The sequence below is a fragment of the Capra hircus genome, chromosome 10 (assembly GCF_001704415.2).
Source record: "Capra hircus breed San Clemente chromosome 10, ASM170441v1, whole genome shotgun sequence".
Classification (NCBI taxonomy): Eukaryota; Metazoa; Chordata; class Mammalia; order Artiodactyla; family Bovidae; genus Capra; species Capra hircus.
This window is the reverse complement of record NC_030817.1, coordinates 6,656,122-6,679,815: the sequence shown is the minus strand read 5'-3', so window position 1 is coordinate 6,679,815 and position 23,694 is coordinate 6,656,122.

The window sequence follows — 23,694 nt, the reverse complement described above, 5'->3', positions numbered from 1 at the left end:
TACAAAAGTGAAACACTTGAGGGCACATAAGAAAGATAAATGCTAGGTATATGATTTATCATCTATCAGTGTAAGGACATATTTGTATGTATTTGTCTGTTTTAAATGAAAACAGAGAAACAGAGTTGAAGGTAAAGATGGAATTCTTAAGAATATGGGACTATTATTTCAGATTTGACATTAGTTCTTTGGTGTGGACTTCAGCATGAATTTTTCTTCTCTTCACAACTCCTCAACTGTAAAGTGGAATCCAAATGTTTGATAGAGGTTGGCAAGTTATGCAGGAATCACTAAATATGGCTTCTATAAAAGAAGAGATTTTCACTCATAAAAACTCCTGTGTCACACTTAATAAACATTTTATTTACTATTACATTTCTCCTAAGCAAATAAAAAGATATCAGGTAAACACTCATCTGACATCAGTCTTGACAAGCTTCTTTCTACTGATTTATAATGCTGTATGTTTTAAAATGCATTTGGAAAATTATGTTATTTTGCGCACTCAGGCATTTTATTTTGCAGCTGGAGACTCTAAAATGTTCAGTTTTCATATCTTTTAGACATTGGAGTGGGACAGTCAGTGGAACTGATATTTCTGGAACTTAGATGGAAGCTCAACTAATGATATTTGATTAAACTTAATGAAACAGAGTTTAAGGAGTATTTTGTGCTCTTGCAGGGATTTTTACTGCTTATTGATTTTTCAAAAATTGTTAATTCTAAAATTTTAGGGGAAAGTATGAAACACTATTCTAGCAAAAAGTCAGTAGATTGCGTGTATTTATTATCAATATAAAATCTGTTATTATTTTGCTTGTCAAATATTACATATTTGTAATATGTAATTACATATTTTATTTTGTTTTGGATACCAGCTACCACATAACTGTAATGAATTCTAAGAAACTTAAATAATTGTCTAGTCATTTTTTACTTAACCAGAAGAATGCTCAGTCATGTAGAAAACTAATCATGTTACATTCAGAAGAAAGAAAATAATCAAGATTCAATATCATGATTTATCTCTGTATTCTCTCCAGATAACAATCTGTATTCAGAAACAATGTATATACTAGACAACATAGAATTTATTATTCAGAAAACATGGATCCTAGTTATGGATTTTTTCCTAGCTTTGTGATTTTATACAAACTACTTAATTCTCTAAATGCCTTGATTCTTTGTCTTTAAATTGGAGCCTAAACTAGACTATATTAAAACTAGTACTAGGTCATTTTCTTCCCAAATTGATTAATAAAATGAATCTGATAGATTTAAGAGGAGGTCCAAAAAGAGATGAATGAGACTGACTTTCATTTAGAACATTTCAGAGAATAAGTAGAACACTAGATTGGCTTTACAGGTGGCATTGGTGGTAAAGAAACTGCCTGTCAGTGCGGGAGATGTGGGTTCCATCCCTCGATCAGGAAGATCCCCCGAAGGAGGATATGGCAAGCCACTCCAGCTTTCTTGCCTAGAGAATCCCATGGACAGAGGAAACTGGCAAACTACAGTCCATAGGGTCACAAAGAGTTGGACAGGACTGAAGCAACTTAGCATGTATGCAGAACACTAAATAAAAAGAGGAGACTTTAGAAAGTGTATATAGGATTAAAAAAAAAAAGAAGAAGCAGATTAAAGCCATTAAACTAGCAGCAAACTTCTCAGTACCAATAACGGAATCCAGAAGAGTCAGATAACATCTTCAGAATGCTCAGAGAGGGCCATTTTCAATTTATAATTCTGCTCAACTAGCTTTCTAAATAACAATATAGTAAAAATATGTTACGCAAAGTTAGACTGAGAGAATATGACTAAAAGGCCACTATAACTTTAAAGCCGTTCAAAAGAAGGAAATTAAACTAGAATGAAAGAATTCGATAGTAACAGCAGTAGAGAACAAAGATGCTTGTAAATGTAGGAGTGAAATTTGAAAGAAAATCAGGCTTCTGGTCTCAGCTATTTTTAAAACGATTAAGTATGGTTGATTTCCAAAACTGTATTAATTTCAGGGACACAGCATACTGATTCAGTTATTTTTTTCAGATTATATTTCATTGTAGGCTATTACAAGATGTTGAATATAATTCCATGTCATATAGTAAATCTTCGTTGCTCATGTATTTTACATACAGTAGCTTTTATCATCTGTAACCCTGCACACCTAATTTTTCCCTTCTTCCCTCTCCCTTTTAGTAACCACACTTTTTCTAATGTCTGTGAATCTGTTTCTGTTTGGTTTCAGCTTTGACATATAGAGATAATCTCTCCTATATGAACAACAAGAAAAAGCGGAAGAAACCAAATATTGATAATTTTCTTGGGTTCATCAGAAAACTGAGATCGCAGAATGGACGTATCACCCTAAACCATGAAGAGAGGCTGATTCCCAAAGTTAAGCCACGGTCAGCTTACCCTGGGGAGAAGTCACTATGCCATAAGCGAGTGGGAAGAAAGAAGTCTGTCACCACGTGGTGACCAACTCTTTTGAGACTGCGTGGACCGTAGCCAAGATCCATGGAATTTCCCAGGCAAGCATACTGGAGTGGGTGGCCATTTACGTCTCCAGGGGATCTTGCTGACCCAGGCATTGAACTCTCATCTCCTGGATGGTAAGGATATTCTTTACCAGTGAGCCACCAGGGAAGCCCCACGCTATTAGGAATGATCACTTAAATGTCAGTCATGAGTTGTTGGAGATAGAGTGTAGATTAATGCGAGTGAGACACTCCCAGGAACTGAAGTTTTAGAGAAACCGAGACACTTTCATGAGTTTACTATCAGGATCTCTGTCAACTTTAACAGTAAAGATCCTGGAAAAAGCCCCTTATGATTTTGGTAGTGAAAGGGGATGAATGATCCTACCTAATGGTAGGAAACAATATGTATTCCCTTAAGCCTGCGAATGAGGCAAAGATGTTACCTCTTACCTCTAATATTTGGTATCCAACTAAATGTTCTAATTAGTGCAAGAAGACGAGAAAGGAAATAAGGATTTATATATAAATTCCCAAGAATAGATACACATAGTAAATACATTACACATGCCAACTCCCATGGCTAATAAATAAGTAATATAACAAAGTCACTGCTTTCCCATATACTGGCACACCTGACATTTGAAATTACAAAACATTGTAACTTGCAAATGATAATCCCCCCCAATTAAATACTTAGGCTTCCCTGGTGGCTCAGATGGTATAAAATCCACCTGCAATGCAGGAGACCTGGGCTTGATTCCTGAGTTAGGAAAAACCCCTGGAGGAGGGTGTGGCAACCCAGTCCAGTATTCTTGCCTGGAGAATCCCCAGGGACAGAGGAGCCTGGCAGACTACTGTTCATGGAGTCACAAAGAGTTGGACACAACTGAGAGATTAAGCACAGCACAATTAAATTCTTATGTGAAATCAAACAAAGTATGTAAAGAAAAACTATATGTGGAACATTCTCATGAAATAAATCAAATGAAATAAAATCTGTATGTGAAAAAATTCTCATGAAAGAACTCCAAATAATAAAAGTTTACAAGCCATGCTCATAGATTAGAAGATGCAATGTTGTTAAAATCTCAATTGTTCCCAAATGGATCTAAAGATTTAATGTAATCCCAATAAAAATATCAGCAAAATATTTTGTAGATGTTGACAGACTAGTTTAAAATTTAGATGGAAAAACAAAAGACCTAGAATAACTGCTATGATATCGAAGAATGAAGTTGGAAGATTCAATGTATCCAATTTCAAAACTTAGTGGAAAAGCACAATGATCGAGAAGTTATGGTATTAGGCAAAGTACAAACATGTAGATCAATAGAAAAGAATAAAGCCCAGAAACAGACCTACACAAACATAGTCAACTGGTTTTGAAAGAAAAACAAAGACAATCCAATGGACAAAGGATAGTCATTTTAATAAACAGTGTTGACAAGTGGACTTCCCAGGTGGCACCATATGTAAGAAAAGAACCTAGACACAGAACCAACAGCTTTCACAAAAATTAACTCAAAGTGGATCGTAGACTTAAAAGTGAAAAAGAAAATGAAGACGAACATCTATGTGTGCTTGGGTCTAGTGTGGAATTCTTAGATATACCATCAATAAGTACAATCCATGTCAGAAATAATCGATAAGTTGGGCTTCATTAAAATTAAAAACTTTGACTCTGCAAATATTGTTAAGAGAAAGAAAAGATAAGCTATAGGCTGGAGAGCAACTGGTGAAGGTTTGAGTCAATAACTACAAGCAAACCCTCTAAAATAGGGTAGCAAACACCACATCAACCCCGATTATTGTTGAGATGAATATTCACCTTTATAATTCAAAGTTTATGTAAAGTCTTCCAGAAAATATAAAAAGAGAGATCATTCACTTTGTTCTATGAGACTCATAATGTTATTAGTAAAGTCAGATTAGGATATATACTGAAAAATTGGCCAATATTAGTAAGCTAAATCTAGAATTATATATAAAATATAATATATCATAACTAAGCTGAGTTCTTCACTGAAATGTAAAAGTGATTTCACTTTACAACATTGTTGATGAAAAATACTCTGAAAACAAAACAAAATGATAGGAACAGAAAGTAACATCTTTAACGTTACTGTCCAAAAGTATTTCAAAATAAATGATTAAATGTTAGTGTAATATCCTCAAAATACACATATAGTTTACCTTATATATGTGTGTGTGTGTGTGTGTGTGTGTGTGTGTGTGTGTGTGTGCTCAGTTGTGGCCAACTCTTTGTGACTTCATGGACTGTAGCCCGCCAGGCTCCTCTGTCCATGGGATTCTCCAGGCAAGAATACTGGAGTGGGTTGCCATTTCCTCCTCCAGGGGACCTTCCTGATCAAAGCACCCAAGGATAGAATCTGCATCTCCTGCATTGGCAGGTGGGTTCTTTACCATTGAGCCACTTGAGAAGTCCATGATATGTATGTATACATATATATGTATTTAGTATTTATTTATGCTTGCTAACACTACTTTATGGTATAGCTAATATTCACAGCACAGGCAGTACAGTAAAACAAGGAAAAGAAGCAAAAGAAATAGCTTTTAGAGAGAAATAACAACAGTGTAACTTATAATAAGTGATATGTTATCCTAAACAAATTCTAATAGTTTTAAGAAAAAGCTAATCCATTTCATTTTGCAGTCCCTTAACTGAAACACTTAGATCCATATGCTTCAGAATTTAAAAGTTTTGAATTTTAAACAGGTAAAAGGTGCATAACCATATATTATAAAACATTCTCAGCAGGTTGTTAGCAGCATTCCTTAATCAAGTACATTAATATTTTTTCATTGAGACTGATGAGTATTTACTTTAATTAAGACAAAGGCTGAAATAGCTTCATATCTGTTCACGTCAGATTTGGCCTTGAGATAAGATTGGGTGTCAAACTTATTTAAAATTTTTTGAGTTTTCAGAGCTTTCAGATTCTCAGAATTACCATAAGTGGTTATGAACCTATTGTAAGAAAGGAGCTCAGCATAATACTATACAATTGCTAAATGCAAAAAAAAAAAAAAAAAAGAATAACCCACAAATACATTCTTATATACTAGCAAAAAAAATTAGAAAATAGAATTGCAAAAATTATTTACAGTTAAAGCATATGAAAATGACTACGGATAAATCAAAAATATATTACCAACACTGAAAAATTATAAACATTTAATGATGTATAAAATAATGTTCAAGGTCATTGACAAACATCATACTTAATGCAAAGACTGTTTTAAACAAATTACGCTATGAATTCTATAAACTAGCAGTACAAATCCAATATTTTTTTAAAAAAGAACATAATGAGTAAATTCTAATTTTATATGTAAAAGCAACAGGCCTTGAATAGATAAATTTATTTTGAAACAGTTAGGAAGTAGTGTGGACTCGGAGCAAATCACAAGATTTCAAGTTTGAGTAGTTAAGAGGCATATAAATTGACAAATGGTACAGAGTAGAGATCCCGGAAACCACCTCGGCATATGAGATAAATGCGAACTTATAAGCAGGTAAGAAAACATAAACTATTCAAACAATAGTGTGAGAAAAATTGCTAATCAATATGAAAAAACATAAGCTTAACCTCATAACACCATCCGCATGTTAAGTAGAAAATTTTACATGCAAAAAGTATTTTAAACACTAAGGAAAGATATATGATCATATATTTATAGCTGTAAGGGTAAGAAAATATTTATTATTTAAATAAAATAAAAATAAAATATTTTATTACTCTGGTACAAAATGTGTAATGTAATAGGATAGAATATAACTATTTTAAAATTAACTTTTTCTGAATATAAACCCTATGAGCAAAATTAAAGACTAAACTGAAAATTAAGAGTAGGTATTCTGTATGTGACTCATAAAAGATTAATATTCATAAAATCAAACATCTTTATAAATTATTTAGAACAAAAGAAACAATTAATTAAAAGTATGAGGAAATAATAAGGGTCAACTTAAAGAAGAATGGCCAACATATAAGAACATATCTATTTGCACAGAAATCTGCAAAAGTTAAATGGAAACAATGAGATAATGTTTCATATTCAATACATTGGCAAACACTGAGAATTCTGATACCAATTCTAGTATAAATTGAAGAAGCAGTGATTCAAAATGTTATAAAAATGTTATAAACACTTCAATAGTAAATATTTAGTAAAATTAAGAAGGTGAGGATTTCCCTGGTGGTCCAGTGCCTGCCAACACAGAGGACACAGGTTCAAGTTCAGGTCCAGGAAACAAAATCCCACATGCCTTGAAGCAGCTAAGTCCATGCACCACAACTTCTGAGCCCGAGCTCTAGCACCTGAGCACTGCAATGCATCTCAGCAAAGAGTATTCCCCACTTCCCACAGCTAGAGAAAGCCCGTGCATAGCAACTATTAATAAGATCCAGAAAGGCAACAAAGAGCCAGCACAGTCAGTAGACAAACAAATACATAAATATTTTTAAAAAGAATGTGAATCATCTGTGACTTGTAACATATTAGATTCTGTTTCTAGCATGAAACAAATGCATGGACAAGAAAGCAGCTTAAAAAGTGATGATAGAGGTATTAGAAATAATGGGTTAATTATAAACATTTGAACATATGAACATTGAACATATAAACAACAGGAGAATGGAATTGGTATAACTTTAAAACAGAATACCATGCAGCAATTCAAATGAATATACTAGAACTCATTTATACATTATGGTTAAAATGGAAAAACAGGTTGTTGAGTGAATAAAAGATATTTAGAAAGATGCATGCATTAGGATAAGTAACAGCATATGACCATCATAATATTTAATCTGTTCTCTCTTTTTTTAAACTATTTTCAACAATTTTATATTACTTAAGCTTCTCCTTAGAGTTTGCCAGTCTTATGGGTTATGTAGTGCTTTGGTCTGAATGTTAGTGCTTCCAGAATTCAAGGGTTGGAATCTTAATGCCTAATGTGACAGTGTTAGGAGGTGAGGTCTTTGAAGGTGCTTAGGTCACAAGAACAGAGGCCTCATGCATGGGATTAGTGTTTTTATGAGAGAGCCAAAGCTTTTCTGCCCCTTCCACCCTGTGAGGACACCATGAGCAGTCCGAGACCAAGAAGAGGGCCCTCTCCTGACTATTCGAGCCCTCTCACCTTAGATTTCCAGTCTCCAGAACTGTTTAACTTCCCAGTTTGGTATTTTGTTACCACTGCTCAAACAGACTGAGGTATGCAGGTTTATGTTTTTTATCAAACCTGGAAATATTAAGCTGTTATTTTTAAAACATATATATTTTAAATTATTCCCCCCTACTCTACTCCTGTCCTTGGGAATCTCCAATTCTACACATGCAAGACTGCTATTGTTCCCCAGCTCATCCTGCTTCTGTTCAACTTGGCTCCATTTATTTTTCTCTCGGTGCTTCATTTTTAAAGTTTTCTTTCTTTTTTTTTTAAATTCTTTTTTGTTGGAAATTTTTTTTTAATTTTTATTTTTACTTTATTTTGCTTTACAATACTGTATTGGTTTTGCCTTACATTGACATGAATCCGCCACGGGTGGACATGGAAACACCCTGGATGTCCATCAGCAGATGAATGGATAAGAAAGCTGTGGTACATATACACAATGGAGTATTACTCAGCCATTAAATATTTTCTAAATGTATAGTAGTCAATTGGATCATCCCTGATAGTTCAGTTGGTAAAGAAGCTTCCTGCAATGCAGGAGACCCTGGTTTGACTCCTGGGTGGGAAAGATCCACTGGAGAAGGGATAGGCTGCCCTCTCTAGTATTCTTGGGCTTCCCTTGTGGCTCAGCTGGTAAAGAATCTGCCTGCAATGCGGGGAACCTGGGTTTGATCCCTGGGTTGGGAAGATCCCCTGGAGAAGGGAAAGGCTACCCACTGCAGTATTGTGGCCTGGAGAATTCCAGACTGCTATTGTTCCCCAGTTCACTCTGCTTCTGTTCAGTTCGGTTCCATTTATCTCTTCTCTCTGCTTCATTTTAAATGTTTTCTAAATGCATAGTAGTTGATTAGTTTGGCTTCTTTGAGGTATTCTGAACCAAGTCTTAGCAGAAATGGAAAAACAGAGACAAAGTTTAAGAAGGCACCAGTGTCTGTGATCGTTTCCACTTCAGCTTCCTCAGGACCTCGCTTTCATGCTCAGCTCTGCCTCAGTGGGAACGAGAAAAGCGCGCGTGTTAACGCCTCCTGCTGTTGAGGACATCGCTCTCAGTTGACCTGTCACTCCCCTTTTCTTGTAGGCACACAATCTCTGTTAACTGGTTTGGGGCAAGTGGTAGGAACTGGATTCTCTATGAGCACTGAATGCTCCACAGAAGCAGGACCACTGCCCTTCAGCTGTTGCTGCTGTTCAGTTGCCAAGTCGCGTCCGACTCTGCGACCCCTCGGACAGCAGCACACCAGGCTTCCTTGTCTGTCGCCGTCTCCTGGAGTTTGCCCAAGTTCGTGTCCATTGAATTGGTGACGCCATCCAACCATCTCATCCTAAACCTCAGGAAGAATGTCCTGCTCAATTCTTGGTTGTACTATTTGCGAAAGGTCAATCCGAAGACTATCCTCAAATTTAGATACAAATTGCCAATGCCCAGAGGAGTTCTATATTTTTAATAATTAAGGTTACCAGAGAATATTCAAAAAAAATTTTTTAGAAATATTAAAATTCTATTGGGTTAATAGTTTATTTTTCTCTAATAGGCATTGGCAGCATTTCCATTTTTGAATACTATTTAAAGGAAATCCAGATTAATGGACATTAATTCAAATATTCACTTTAAACATGAAAATTTTAACATTGACTAGCTAAGAAAGGAGTCAGTTTCCAATCCTTAGTGGTCTCAGAATTAGAAATTGGAAGTAATTAATAGTTATACAATAATAATTGATCCCATGGTACACATACCCTTCCCCTGCAACTCATTAAAATAAAAACACTTAATTTGATAATCAACTAAAATACCACTCAGCTCACAAGATGTAGCATTATTTACTGGTTTTATAGTCATTAAATATGGCAGAATACTAAATATCTTACAGGAACATCTGGTAATCCTTTAATCATTGAACTCTCAGCTTTATTTATGTAAATCTCAATTTGGGCCTATGTTGCTTAGACTTCATGAGTTTAGTTTACCTTTGATGATTAAGTAACTTAATTATTTGGTTACTCTGTTATGTTTTACATTCTAAATAACCATGGACTAATTATTGTACAATGTTATAATCTAACACTTTATATTCCATTTGTGTAAAAAAAAATCAATACAGAAATCAATTTCTTTCTAAATATTTAAATATTTCCATATCATCTTGTAATGTGAAAAGCTGATTTTGAAGTAATGTGAAGCAATGAAAGTCAAAATGAGTTTTATATAAAATTCATAGTTCATATTATTTTCTACTTCCTCATTCATCACAAAATATGCTATCATCCTTTGAATTCATCACAAACTTATGAAGAAGACTGTATTATCCCTAATTTGCAGATAAAAACGTGACACTCAAAGAGGTTAAGTCACTTGCCTGGGTTATTAAGTGATTTAGTCAAGGTTGAAATTTTTGCCTATTTTATTCCAACCGTTATTCACTGTGCTATTATTCTTTTCTTTACTTTTCATAGTTAATATACAAATGCATTTTTATTTCCGGAAATTTTAAGGAAAAGGAATGCCATCTTTTTCTTGGGTTAAAATAAGAGTTGCATTGCTAAACTGCTCTCAGCTGAAGAAGTCAAAGCAGTAGGAAGAGGAGATGGAGGAAAAAGAGGGAAAATCAGGAACAGAAAGCATAGGAGCAAGAAGATGACTTCTTCCACCGCATCGCCCATACCCCCATTTTATCCTTATCTCCAAATTAGCACATTTGTCTCTCCTCTTAAACCTAGGTGACTGTTTTCTATCGCTCTAGCCTACCGATAACCAGTGTGTGGCTGGACCGGCCCCTGGGGTTCTTATGACTGTAAGCTACCCTCAGTAATAACCCTCAGGGAACTTTGGGAAAAACACAAACAAGCAAAAAGTCTGTGAGTCACAGGTCCTGCAGAGCAATGGCAAACCAGGGGCCACACAGTGAGGTGTTGGAGAGAGAGGGCGGTGGGAGAATGAGCCTTAGGTTTTGCTTTTGTTGGGGTCAAGCGTAGGGGCGATTTAAAAGACAGGAAGAGAAAAAAACAAGTGGCCTGAATGGTCACTTACAGAAATCCACCAAGATCTCTAAACCAAAAGAGGGAGCCCCTGGGGACAGGGGCTTTGGGTGAGGGGTGGTGAGTGGTGGTGTGGCCAACTTTTTATCTAGTCCTGTAGCTGGCTGTGTGTCTATTAAGAGACAGCCATTTTGAAGTAGATGACTTGACACTGGTATTACAAAAAAAAAAAAAGCCAACTTTCTGGGCTTACACTACAGTGTCATAGCTTAATAGTCAATGTTTGTTTTCACCAATTTATTTTTGTGTTTTATTGAATCTTTGCCAGCTGTTTTGTACTGGGTTGACCACACATAGTGAGGTCATGAATCTTTAAAGTTTGCATCCTAAAGCAAAGTTCCCTGGGGTAATGTAATGTACTGATTTGAAAACAGAAAGGACTTATCCTGGAAACCCTGATAGTATTTCCCAGAGTACTGCTAAATTATGTATGTACTAGGATCCTGAAAGTACTGCTCTCTGTTTTTCTTTCTTCATTATAGGATAATAGTGAGTCAAATTTATGTAAGTTGACAGAATAACAATTATCTGCCGGGGGCCAGCGTGAGGAATTCCGCCCATGGCAAGGGTCATGATGAAGGAGGCTTGGCATACGCAAAGGCGTGATCAAGCCTCAGGAAACCCCCTGTTCCCGAGCATCTACCCCAAAACCAGAGTCTGTTTTATGCTCTCACCTACACCTCTGACTTTACGGGGGGCTCTCCCCCATAACCGTTTCTCTTGGAGAAGGAGTAAACGTGCAGCTCCAAGGCAATAAAAATTCCTGGGCGTGACAAGAGTGTTTCAGCTTACGGACTCCTCTGAAGGTTATCTAGCCCACCTGTATAGGTTCGTCCGGCCACATGTGATTGTTTACAGCCTCCCAATCTGAGAGGCACAAAATGTTTTACACTTACTAAAGGCAAATTCTTTTGGGGAGTTAGAAATTATTGGTATAGTGGGTTGGTTAGGAATTATATTGGTGAAGGGTTTTTCATTTGTTGTGTCAATAATTGCTGCTAATTCCCTGCCCTGGGTGGGACAAGGGTGTCTCAGGTCAAACCTCTCTGCTGACAGACTAGCTTGTGTGACAGGATTATCCATACTCCTGCCACATGATTGTTTACTACCTCTCAACCATAAACAGCACAGAGAGTTTTGGAGTATTTTGAGAGTCTTAATTAGCATAGGGCTTTTCTCATTGTTGAGTCAATGATTGCCCCCAGGCCTCCATATCCTTAGGCACCTGGGAATATATTAATCAATGTATTTGGAATATAGAAAAGGAAATACAGTAGTTTTTGATGTTAGCAATACTAGACTTTTTGAGTTAATGAATTTTCTCTTTTGTAATAGATCACTGTACTTTGTTATAAATCACTGTGTCCTTGCTATGTAAAAATGTAACGTTATCACTATCTTAAGACTAAATAGATCTTCACGGGAACATTGGTGAAAGGATTTTCATTTGTTGGGCTGATGTTTGCTGCTAAATCTCCATATTCCCTGCCCTTATAACAACTATAACTAACATATAGGAGAAATAAGTATTAACCTTTAAGCATATAGGAGAAATAAGTATTAACCTTTAAGATTAATCATGTTAACCTTGGGTTAAATAAATTCCTTTCTTGATTGTAACTCACTACACCCTCACCCTATAGAAATGTAACTTTATTTGGAGGGTGGTGTCTGGTTTAAGAAAAAACACCCTTGGAAAAAATAAGTTTTTGGTTATCAGAAAGAAAGGATCATAAAATCCCTAAGACCTTTTTATGTGAAGCACCTGATTTTGATAAAGGTCAGGACTGCTGACCCTCACGTGACTCTGTATTCATCCCTATGTGTAACAAAAGGTATATAAGCAAACCCCAAAATAAAGAAATTGGATCAGTTTCTGGAAAGACTGATACCCCCATGTCATTCTTTCTTGCTGCTCGTTTTTCTGGCTGAATTCCCATCTGGAGCATGGATACTATTCCACGTAATCCAAGTTATTCAGCCTCTTTTCTCCATTAATCTTCCTACTACACTATCCATTTCTAATCTCTCTATATATCTGTGATTAAATATGTATTTTTCCAAGGACGCCGACTCCGTCCCCACCTTCGAATCACCCTGGATCCACCAGGGCTGGACCCCGGCAATTATCAATAGCAAATTACCATTTCTTAACACATCACATATCAACATGCTTTGCAAATATAAAAAGTGTATAGAATTATACACTTTTTTCTTAGTATAGACCTTACAATATCTCTTTGGGGCAATACAGCAAAAAAAAAAAAAAAAAGTGCATAGGTGTGCTAATCTTTATAGTTTAGAACAGCTTTTCATTTCTTGATTTCTGTTTCAAGTTCCTTTGGGAATATGTGACTAATCTAAGTCACAGAATAAACCAACTAAAATAAAAGGTAAGTGAGTATCTAATCCTATGCTTTCTCTGATGCATTAGTTTACCATAATTGAATATTCTAGTTAAAAGTATGTCATAATTTAATATTCTAGAGTTAAAAGTTACCAATAGGCAGATATCACTTATAAAGAAAAGTTAAATACCTATCTGGAATACTAACAAGCCAATATCTTAGAGGAGGAAGGATTCAAATCATTCCCATGAACCTGGCCTAAGACTGAGGCAAATCTCTCAGGACAAAGACTATGAAGCATGAAACCTGACAGTCTGTTATACTGCCAATTTAGAAAATAATCTCATCCCCTACTGATTCTCTGCCAACTTGTCATGCTGCAAAATTTCCTCTTATTCTGTCAGATCATTCAGCATAACCACTGTTTTTTCTCAATCTTCCAGACTTTGGGGACAGAGGTTAGAGGAAGGCTGCTTCTTTTTTTGTTAGGAATCTTTTATTTCTCCTTAGAAAAATAAAGGTGGGAAATAGAATCCAGCAGCTGAAAGGTACCCAAGTGTATTCTCAGTCATCTTTTGCTGCAGAAGCAGAGAGTTTTCCAAACTCCACGAAAAAGAATGCAAGTTTTGTTAAATTGAAAATCACTTGATTGGTAGGATGTGGTTGTGAATCCAGGTTTTCTTCAGGATCGCTGTCTTTCCTTTGCAATAATATCTATTATTATATCACAATCTTGCAGTCAGTTCTGTATACCACTGACTCTACAACTAGATCCTAAAGTGTGAATATTCTTGAATGTCAGAAACTCCCTCGCACTATTTACAATGATTATTGCATCAGTGGGGTGCATTTTTTAAAAAGGAATGTTTAGGGAATATACTGTGCTGTGCTGTGCTTTATCACTCAGATCTGATGCTTTCCGATCCCATGGACCCCATTCTCTAGGCAGGAATAGTGAAGTGGGTTGCCATGCCCTCCTCCAGGGGATCCTCCCAACCCAGGGATCAAATCCAGGTCTCCTGCATTGCAGGAGGATTTTTTTACAATTGAGCAAACAAGGAAGCCCACAGATCTTTTCGAAAATGGTCAGTTCAGTTTAGTTCAGTTCAGTCACTCAGTCATGTCCAACACTTTGTGATCCCATGGACTGTAGCATGCCAGGCCTCCCTGTCCAGCACCAACACCTGGAGCTTGCTCAAAGTCATGTCCATCCAGCTGGTGATGCCATCCAACCATCTCATCCTCTGTTGTCCCCTTCTCCTCCTGCCTTCAATCTTTCCCAGCATCAGGGTCTTTTCCAATGAGTCAGTTCTTCGCACCAGGTGGCCAAAGTATTGGAGCTTCAGCTTCAACATCAGTCTTTCCAGTGAATACTCAAGACTGATTTCCTTTAGGATGGACTGGTTGGATCTCCTTGCAGTCCAAGGGACTCCCAAGTGTCTTCTCCAACACCACAGTTCAAAAGCATGCATTCTTCTGCTCTCAGATTTCTTTATAGTCCAACTCACAACCGTACATGACTACTGGAAAAAAAAAAATAAGCTTTGACTAAATGGACCTCTCTTGGCAAAGTAATGTCTCTGCTTTTTAATATGCTCTCTAGTTTGGCATAACTTTCCTCCCAAGGAGTAAGCATCTTTTAATTTCATGGCTGCAGTCACTATCTGCAGTGATTTTGGAGCTCAGGAAAATAGTCTCTTACTGTTTCCATTGTTTTCCCATCTATTTGCCATGAAGTATTGGGACCAGCTGCCATGATCTTAGTTTTATGAATGTTGAGTTTTAAGCCAGCTTTTTCACTCTCCTCTCACTTTCATCTAGAGGCTTTATATTTCTTCTTCACTTTTTGCCACAAGGGTGATGTCATCTGCATATCTGAGGTTATTGATATTTCTCTGGCAATCTTGATTCCAGCTTGTGCTTTTTCCAGTCCAAAATTTCTCATGATGCACTCTGCATATAAGTTAAATAAGCAGGGTGAAAATATATAGCCTTGATGTACTCCTTTCCCAATTTGAAATCATATTTGGAACCATTGTTCCTTATCTGGTTCTAACTGTTGCTTCTTGATCTGCATACAGATTTCTCAAGAGGCAGGTCAAGTGGTCTTGTATGCCCATCTCTTTAAGAAGTTTCTACATTTTCTTTGGATCCACACACTCAAAAGCTTTGGTATAGTGAATAAAGCAGCCATAGATGTTTTTCTGGAACTCTCATGCTTTTTCTGTCATGCAGCGGATGTTGGACATTTTATCTCTGGTTCCTCTGCCTTTTCTAAAACCAGCTTGAACATCTGGAAGTTCTCAGTTCATGTACTGTTGAATCCTCACTTGGAGAATTTTGAGCATTATTTTGCTAACGTGTGATGAGTGCAACTGCGCTGTAGTTTGAACATTCTTTGCCCTTGCATTTCTTTGGGATTGGAGTGAAAACTGACTTTTTCTAGTCCTGTGACCACTGCTGAGTTTTCCAAATTTGCTGACATATTGAGTGCAGCACTTTCACAGCATCATCTTTCAGGATTTTCTGCAGGAAATTGGGACACATCAAGTCGATCTCTCATACAAATACACCCTTTGCATAATATAGTCTGTGATAATCTTTCTTACAAGTAAGTTTTTCCCAAGGAGTTGGGAGTGAGAAAGCAGGGAGAGCATAAGTACTGCAATTACCCGCATGTGCCGTAGTCTACATCAGCAAGGATATTCTCTCCTAGGGTCACGCTCTTTGTGACTTTATATTTTATAATACATGAGCATCCATGCCACTGATATCTCTGATACTGGAAGAGGGAGAGACAGTAAAAGAGACAAAGAGTTTGTGTGTATATGCACATTTATGTTTATATTTCTGATAGATTGTGAGTTCTTTGAAGGAAGTGATCATACTGTACTAGCCAGGGCTCTGGAGAAAAACAAAACCAATAAGTTGTATGCAAGTTGTATATATGTGGAGAAAGAGAGAAAGAGAACTGGTACCTGCAATGCATTTATGGGATCTCACAAGGCCAACACACGCAGAGCAGTTCAGATGGCTAGAAGCCTGGGGGAAAGTCGGTGTTGAAGCTTGAGTGCAAAGGCAGTCTAATGGAAGCAAACTAGGTGTGCACCCATAGATGCAAGGCAAAAGAAATGTGGTAATTGTGTGTATATGTCTATAAAATACTCACACACACACGCACACACACACACACATCCATTAGTATTTTAATGGAACACTGTTCATCCATTGAAAAGAATAAAATAATACCATTTGTAGCAGCATGGCTGGACCTAGAGATATGATACTAAGTGCAGTAAGTCCGACAGGGAAAAACACTTATACTATGCTATCAGTTATATGTGCAATCTTTAAAAAATGATACAAGTGAGCTTATTAACAAAACAGAAATATACTCATAGACAGAAAAACTTATAGTTACCAAAGGGGAAATGGGGGAGGGATAAATTAAGAGTTTATAGGGTTAATAGATACACATTACTGTATATGTATAACTGAGTCACTTTGGTATCTGCCTGAAACTAACACAACATGGAAAATCAACTTCAATTCTTTTCAATTAAAAAAAAAAGTCAGTGGCAGTCTCGAGGCAGTATTCCCCATTCTTTGGAAACCTCAGTCTTTTTCTCCAAAGGCCTTCCACTGATTGGATGAAGCCCATCTGCATGATGGAGGGTACTACGCTTTACTTACAGTGGAAGAGTGCAAGTGCTAGTCACTCAGTCCTGTTTACTTAAAGGGGAAGAGTGCAAGTGCTAGTCACTCAGTCCTGTTTACTTAAAGGGGAAGAGTGCAAGTGCTAGTCACTCAGTCCTGTCTGAGTCTTTGCAACCCCATGGACTCCAGCTAGTCAGGCTCCTCTGTCCATGGGATACTTCAGGCAAGAATACTGAAGTGGGTAACCATTCCCTTCTCCAGGGGATCTTCCTGACCCAGGGATCAAACCCAGGTTTCTTACATTGCAGGCAGATACTTTACCATCTGAGCTACCAGGGAAGCCCTTTACTTAAAATCTACTAATTTACATGTTAATCTTCATGTGAAAAAATATTTTCTTAGAGGTATCTATAGACTTGTATTTGATCAAATATCTGTGAACAATGTCCTGGTCAAACTGACACAAAATTCACCACCACATATGCCGTAGAGTTTGATCACCCACAGGATTTTCATCCCAGGCATACTTCCCAAAGTTGGATGATTTATCATATTTCATGTATTAGCTTATAATTACCTCCCTTTGGAAGCTTTCACTGATCACAATTCACTTATAATGACCTGATGTACATTCTAAGACCAATTTCTGAATAAAAATATTAAAAAATAAACAAATAAAAAGAAATATGCAGAGCAGTGTTTTTTATCAACTAAATGTAAACAGTTAAGGGTGGAAATCTAGATGTATATCACCACATCAATAATTTAGTAAGATTAACTTCTACTTCAACATTTTTCACTATCAGGGCATTAGTCATATATTCTATGAATGATAATCCTATATAACATGATTTGACCATCTTGAAGAGGAACTCCTTTTGGCCTTCTGTCATAAAAATATTATTTTCTAGTGATACAAGTTGTGCTCTAGACGGACTCTGTATCAGCATCCACTGTTACTTCTTTACTGTCTCAGTAGAGTATAAGAATATACAGAGCGTGAGTATAACATCCTAAAGGAGATCAGTCCTGAATATTCATTGAAAGAACTGATGCTGAAGCTGAAACTCCAATACTTTGGTCACCTGATGTGAAGAGCTGACTCACTGGAACAGACCCTGATGCTGGGAAAGATTGAAGGTGGGAGGAGAAGGGGACGACAGAGGATGAGATGATTGGAGGGCATCACTGACTCAGTGGACACGAGTTTGAATAAGCTCTGGGAGTTGGTGATGGACAGGGGAGCCTGCAGTCCATGGGGTCACAAAGAATCAGACATGATTGAGTGACTGAACTGAACTGAACTGAATATGAACAAACCTGGTATATTTAAAAATTCAGAAATTTCTGACTGAAGTCATAAAAGTCAAAAAGTGGTTTTAGAAAATAGCAAAACATGTTTGAGAACTTATTCTTGTTGAAATTAAAAACAAAAACAAAAAACATTCCAACACCATCTCAGATGTCCTAAGTCCTGATTGAGTAATGTAACATCAAGAAGTAAGCTATAGCTGGATTTTTGTTGTTGTTGTTTTGTTTTTATATATCAACAGAGAGTTGGGCGTTTCTGCTGGCTCAGTGGTAAAGAATCTGCTTGCCAATGCAGGAGATGCAGGTTCAATCCCTGGGTCAGGAAGATCCCTTGGAAAAGGAAATGGAAACCCACTCCAGTATTCTTGCTTGGAGAATCCTATGGACAGAGGAGCCTAGTGAGCTAAAGTCCATAGAGTCACAAAGAATAAAACATGACTTAATGGCTAACAACTACATAGAGAGAGTCAGAAGTCAAAAACAGGATAATATTCCACACCGATTATTCTTCTGCAGTCTGTCCACTTAGCAGACCTCTTGTTTCCTACGGACAGTGCCCTCAAGCAGCAGTAGCTGCTTTTTGGGAAGAAAAACTAAATTGAAATTATTTAATTTCAGGAAAGCTTGATACTTTTCATTATAAAAGACTGAACACATCATGGTTGATGAATTTTGTCTCCTTTAATTTATCCAGCCACTTGCCTCTAGACCAATGATAGCTCCTACCCCAAAACCAATTCTGTAATATGTTATCTAGTATATTAATAAAAATAGAAGCAGCAGTATTACTAATAATGCTTCACATTATGAAAAGGCATGCCTTCATTAGATTGCTGTTTTTCATTTTTTGCCTGTTTTGCAAAAGTTTGACTTTGAATAAAGTCTTATAGTCAATAGAAGTACCGATTCACTAAATGCAGAATCTCCTGCAATTTCAATTCACTCATCTTTTAGGAATATCTATTTAATATCTTTGCTGCACTTGACACTGATAGAAGCTTAGGCAAACTATTCAAATAATTATTCAATAATATTATACTCTATTAATATTATACTCTATATAATATTCAAATAATATTATACTCTAATGTTACCCTAAAACTATGAATAACATTTCTGGGTCAACATTCAATTCAGTTCATTTCAGTCACTCAGTCATGTCCGACTCTTTGCGACCCCATGAATTGCAGCACGCCAGGCCTCCCTGTCCATCACCAACTCCTGGAGTTCACTCAAACTCACATCCATTGAGTTGGTGATGCCATCCAGCCATCTCATCCTCTGTCGTCCCCTTCTCCTCCTGCCCCCAATCCCTCCCAGCATCAGAGTCTTTTCCAATGAGTCAACTCTTCGCATGAGGTGGCCAAGTACTGGAGTTCCAGCTTCAGCATCATTCCTTCCAAAGAACACCCAAGACTGGTCTTTAGAATGGACTGGTTGGATCTCCTTGCAGTCCAAGGGACTCGAGTCTTCTCCAACATCACAGTTCAAAAGCATCAATTCTTCAGTGCTCAGCTTTCTTCACAGTCCAACTCTCACATCCATACATGACCAGTGGAAAAACCATAGCCTTGACTAGATGAACCTTTGTTGGCAAAGTAATGTCTCTGCTTTCCAATATGCCATCTAGGTTGGTCATAACTTTCCTTCCAAGGAGTAAGCGTCTTTTTAATTTCATGGCTGCAATCACCATCTGCAGTGATTTTGGAGCCCCAAAAAGTAAGTTTTGAGACTGTTTCCCCATCTGTTTCCCATGAAGTGATGGGACCAGATGCCATGATCTTAGTTTTCTGAATGTTGAGCTTGAAGCCAACTTTGTCACTCTGCACTTTCACTTTCATCAAGAGGCTTTTTAGTTCCTCTTCACTTTCTGCCATAAGGGTGGTGTCATCTGCATATCTGAGGTGAACATTAATAACATTCTATTTTGTTTTTCCCCTGTAGGAGAGTATTTCAATCCACTCCAATATTCTTATCTGGAGAATCCTGTGGACTAAAGCACCTGGTGGGCTACAGTCCATAGAGTCTCAAAGAGTCAGACACAACTGAAGCAACTTAGCACACACTGTATTTTGTTTTACATATAAAATGCAAATATTTTATCAGGTGAAAAAACTGACTGATGGATATTAAGCTCTCTAATAGGTCACAGAAGTTGACAGGAAACTAAAGTCTGCTAAATTTTTAGTAATGGACTTGCTGTCAGACATTAAAAAGAGTAATTTGAGGATGATTTTTCCCTTCTTTCTTTCTTTCCTCCACTCCTATCTCTCTGATCCTTTCCAGCACTTATTTCAGAGCTTTTTGTTTCTGTTTTTTAATACAGTTCTATCTTGGGGGCTAAGAAAGTACCATTTGTGCAACAAAAATCAGAGAGAAGACTTTAAATAATAGTGTTTAACTAGTACATTTCACCCAGACTGTTCCTGTCCCAAGGAAATTAGGTTGGGGTCATAATTTCTTTAGACAATAAACAAAGTACTAACAGTAAATCATAACACCTCAAGGAATACATAAAAACTACCAACTATCTTAATGAAACATCCAAATGACTCTCAAGCAGTGTTCCAGTGGGATTCTGAGGAATTGACATTATCCTGACACAAATATTGTGTCACTCCTTACCCCTCACCCCTTACTAAAAAAGACAATTGCTTAATGAATGTGAATGGCAGCAGGTCAGGCACTCCAGGGTTTCAAGGAGCATCTGTGGTACAGTAACTCCTGCCCAGTGCAGCGAGCGTGTCAGCAAAGATCTGTTAATCATATTTTCATTTTATATTAATGTGCAGGGCAAGACAATAACAGGATATAAATGTCAGCATCCTGTTTATCTTTTTTTCTACCCCTCAAGGTGGAAATACACTTATATACTTATACAACTATGTAATAGAAAGAAAAGAACTGTACGTTGCCAAGATTGATATAAAACTTACCCCTGCAGGTGATGGAGAAAGACCTACATGCTTATTTGCATAGGAAAAAGTTAATGCTGTTTTATGGGTCTGTGGCCAGTGAAGGAATGAAAACTTTGTAAACATGCTCTAAGCATCTCCCTTAAACATCAGCACAGCATAATCGTCCAGATCTCTAGATTGACATGGAAACTAGACAGAGAACATGAGCTCTTCACTGTTCTATTAAAACAAACAAACAAAAAAAAACAGCTTAGAAGGATATAATCTATTTAGTTTTCCTCATGGGTATTTTTTGCCAATCAGACTTGCACTATCAAGCCCTTCTTTCATCTCATAATGAATTTCCTGCCAAAATTTACGCATAGATCTGTGGTTCACAGATCTTAATTTATTCTATTTAATTCCGATCTAAACCTAAGGACTGCATTATGTCTGTATTAGGTAATTCAGGCTGGAGTCTGCTTCCACTGTTGCAATGAAACTGCTCTTGTCAAGGACATCGCTGAATTTTTGTTATTAAATGAATATTTTCTGGTCCTCCTCATGAAACTGAGTAGGACCCTACAGGGATCCTGAGGATGAAAACCTTTCATGGCCCACATTTCTTGACTTTATCTGAGTTTAAAAGCATGGGTTCAAACAGATGTTGATTGGGGAAGGGAGGAGGTGCAGAGACAAGGGATAAATAGTTAAGAAAAAATAGTACTACTTTGGGGTGGTTTCCTGATTCTGCCTCAGGGAACATGCACAATACATTTAAGCTCTTTTATAGAACTAAAGAATATAATCAATCTGATTTTGGTATTGGCCATCTGTATTGTCCATGTGTAGAGTCATCTCTTGTGTTGTTGGAAGAGGGAGTTTGCTATGACCTTGGAGTTGTACTCCAAGGTCGAACTTGCCTGTTACTCCAGGTATCTCTTGACTTCCTACTTTTCCATTCCAGTCCCCTATAATGAAAAGGACATCTTTTTTTTTTTTTTCTTTTTCTTTTTAATGTTAATTATGGAAGGTCTTGTAGGTCTTCATAGAACTGTTCAACTTCAGCTTCTGTGGCATTAGTGGTTGGGTCATAGACTTAGATTACTGTGATATTGAATGGCTTGGAAACAAACTGAGATCATTCTGTAACTTTCAAAACTGCACCCAAGTACCGCATTTCAGACTCTGGTGACTATGAAGGTTAGAAAGTGAAAGTGAAGTCACTCAGTCGTGTCTGACTCTTTGCGTGTCCAGCTCTTTGTGACCCCACGGACTGTAGCTTACCAGGCTCCTCAGTCCATGAGATTTTCCAGGCAAGAGTAATGGAGCGGGTTGCCATTTCCTTCTCCTAAGAGATTCTTGTCCACAGTAGTAGATATAATGGTCATCTGAATTAAATTCGCCCAATTCAGTCCATTTTAGTTCACTGATTTCTAAAGTGTTGATGTTCACTCTTGCCAGCTCCTGTTTGACCTCTTGCAGTTTACCTTGATTCATAGACCTAACACTCCAGGTTCCTATGCAATACTGTTCTTTATGGCATCGGACTTTCACCAAAAGACACATCTACAAGTCAGTAAAAACAAGACTGCGAGCTGCACGTGGCTCAGATCATGAACTCCTAATTGCAAAATTCAGACTTAAGGAAACCAGGGAAAACCACTAGGCCATTCAGGTCTGACCTGAATGAAAATGACAAACAGATTTGAGGGATTTAATCTGATAGAGAGAGTGCCTACAGATCTATCAATGGAGATATGTAACAGCGGACATAAGGCAGTGATCAAAACCATCCCCAAGAAAAAGAGCTAAAAAAGGCAAAATGGTTGTCTGAGGAAACCCTTCAAATATCTGAGAAAAGAAGACAAGCGAAAACAAAGGAAAAAAAGAAAGCTATCCCCAACTAAATGTAGAGCTTCAAAGATTAGCAAAGACAGATAAGAGCGCCTTTCTCAGTGAACAATGAAAAGAAATAGAGGAAACAATAGAATGGGAAACACTAGAGATTTCTTCAGAAAAATTACAGATACCAAGGGAACATTTCATGTTAAGATGGGTTCAATAAAGGACAGAAATGGTAGGGACTTAACAGAAAGAAAAGATATTAAGAAGAGGTGGCAAGAATACACAGAAGAACTATATGAAAAAGATCTTCATGACCCAGATAATCATGATGGTGTGATCACTCACCTGGAGCCAGATATCCTGCAATGTGAAGTCAAGTGGGCCTTAGGAAGCATCACTGTGAACAAAGCTAGTGAAAGTGATGGAATTTCAGTAGGGCTATTTCAAATCCTAAAAGATGATACTGTGAAAGTGCTGCACTCAGTATGTCAGCAAGTTTGGGAAACTCAGCAGTGGCCACAAGACTGGAAAATTCCAATCCCAAAGAAGGACAATGCCAAATAATGTTCAAACTACCACACATTTGCACTAATTTCACATGCTAGCAAAGGCATGCTCAAAATCCTCTCAGCTAGGCTTCAGCAGTTCATGAACCAAGAACTTCCAGATGTACCAGGTGGATTTAGACCAGAGAGGCAGAGGAACCAGAAATCAAATTGCCAACATTTGCTGGATCATAGAAAAAGGAAGAGAATTCCAGAAAAATATCTATTTCTGCTTCATTGACTATGTTAAATCCTTTGATTGTGTGGATCACAGCAAACTGTGGGAAATTCTTTAGGAAATGGGAATACCAGATCACTTTACCTGCCTCCTGAGAAATCAGCATGCAGGTCAAGAAGCAAGTTAGA